We start from the raw sequence: 2,535 nt of genomic DNA on the forward strand, positions 1-2,535 counted from the left end.
ATTGTGGCTACTCTCATGATAAAAAGAGGAGACAAGAAAACCTGGGTAGTTGATTTATAGCTGTTTATTCCATCCCATTTATTAATCCCAGGGGTGTTTTAATTGGCAGAATTTGTCTGACCCAAGATTGTAAACCCATTTTTTCCAATGAGTTTATTAGCTAGAAAGAGCAAAGGCACCAGTTTGGTCACAACTGAAGGTCTGTATGTCTATAGGAGCATTATGACGGCCCCGTTACACCGGATGAGAACGTCTCAGGAGCCTAGAAGTCTTATTGGTAATCTTTATTTTTACTCACTACATTGTGTTCATTAGAGCTGAACGTTTTTGGAAAATATTCTAATTGCATTTTTCTTTTAACTCAGTATTGCGATTTAATATGCAATTATTTTTCAATGCCAATAAGTGAATCTGTTTCAGTTGCAACAAACTCCACTGTTTTTAGCTCTGCTGCAACTCTGTTTATGCACTTTTTGTATAGCTCCATAGCAACTTGGCTAAAATGTGTGTGCGAGGGCGTTCTGTACCGCTTATCCATTGTGTTTACCAAAGCCATAAACCCAGGCTTGGTCACTATATTAATGGGCATCATGTCTTTCTCTATGAACTCCGTTATTGCTTGAGTTATTTCCACGTGCAGTTTTGAATTATGTTCATATGGAGTAATACCTTCGAACAGTTCGGTCAGTGGTCCCTGTTGGCTGGTATTTTGTTTACTTCAAGCTGAAGCACTGGTCGTTGGCATTCTAGCCATGCAACTACTGTAAATGGCTTTGTGGTGTTTTTTTAAAGAAATGATCAAAATTTGTGGTGTTACCTCGAGAGGTAGCAACAGCAGCAAGGCAGGTTCTGCACAATACATGTCGTTGCACAGCGTCTTCTTTTTTTATAGCCAAAATAATTCCAAACAACGGACGTGCTGCCCCTCTTTGTTACCAAACTTTCAAATGTGTCAGCTTCCGTCGAGCCTGACGCCATTGTGCAACCGGTTAAAACACAGTGTTGACTTCTCCTGCTCAGCTTTGCTGCACTCGCTCGAAAGTCACGTAACCAGTCAAATTGCGGCCTTTGCAATTAGAAAATCTCGTTTGATCATATTGCGATATTGTTGCAAATGCAATTAATTGTTCAGTGTTCATTAAAGAAAAGACTATGGTACAGAAAGGCCAGATGCTCTATAAATATGTTGGTAGGGTACAGTAGAAGACATAAGTAAAACAGAAGGACGGCAACATTTTGCTGGTCGATCAACATTTTTTGTCCCCAAGAAACTGACATAAAGTTAATTTATGCAAACGTGTGATTACAGTGGATCTTCTGAATCTGAACAAGTCTGGACCAGTAGTTGATCTGCCTCAAGAAACACTGCTACACTCCACAAACAGGTTCATGTCTTACAGAAACTGTGTTTGTTGCCTTTATTATTTATTATTTCACCGTACAATCCCTCAGCAACATTATTAAGTAGAAATATTACACAAAAAATATTATCATTATGAATGTTGTGCACCTTCTAAAGGGGTTTGAACTAATTATTTTAAGTTATTTTATCTTTAAATGAGGAAAATTTTGTTCCACATTCAAATTTCTTATGACATAAATTGCCTGATTAAACAAATTAAATTTGTTTTCAGAGGTTCCCCATTTAAGTAAAGAAAACTACTTTAGAAGTAACTATATCACACATTTTAGCATGCAAAATTATGAAGATTACCCATAAAAAGCTACTAAAAATATTTCTGTACAAAGAAACTGATTTTATAGTTGGAATAGCCAACGTGAGCCAAAAGTAAAAGTGAACTTCAGAGCATAAAAATGACTGAAATACATTTCACATTTTATTCACATGATTTATATTTTTAATGTGCAATGCTAACATGGGAATGTTAGCATTAGCATGCTCTGCTGGCTCATATTGCAGTGCAGCATGATCTATATCAACAAATATGATCATGTACTTGTTCTTTTTACACAACTTTTATTGCACTACATAATGTGTTTTTAGTACAGTTTGAAGGCAGCACGGTGGCGCAACTGGTAGAGCTGCTGCCTCTCAGCGAGAAGGTCCTTGGTTCAAACCCCGGTCCAGGGGCCTTTCTGGGTGGAGTTTGCATGTTCTCTCCGTGCATGCGTGGGTTTTCTCCGGGTGCTCCGGTTTCCTCCCACAGACCAAAAACATGCATGTTAGGCTGATTGGTAACTCTAAATTGTCCCTAGGTGTGAGTGAGAGAGTGAATGTTTGTTTGTCTCGTTTGTCTCTATGTGGCCCTGTGATGGACTTGCGACCCGTCCAGGGTGTCCCCCGCCCCTCGCACAGTGATTGCTGGACATGGGCACCAGCGACCCCCGTGACCCAAAATGGAATAAACGGGTAAAGATAATGGATGGATGGATGGATGGATAGTACAGTTTGAACACTACCTTTTTTTAAAAACTTCTGATTGGTAACTCTAAATTGTCCCTAAGTGTGAGTGAGATAGTGAATGTTTGTTTGTCTTGTTTGTCTATGTGTCCCTGTGATGGACTGGAGACCTG

Source organism: Nematolebias whitei, chromosome 1, assembly GCF_014905685.2.
Source record: "Nematolebias whitei isolate Nwh7 chromosome 1, NemWhi1, whole genome shotgun sequence".
NCBI lineage: Eukaryota > Metazoa > Chordata > Actinopteri > Cyprinodontiformes > Rivulidae > Nematolebias > Nematolebias whitei.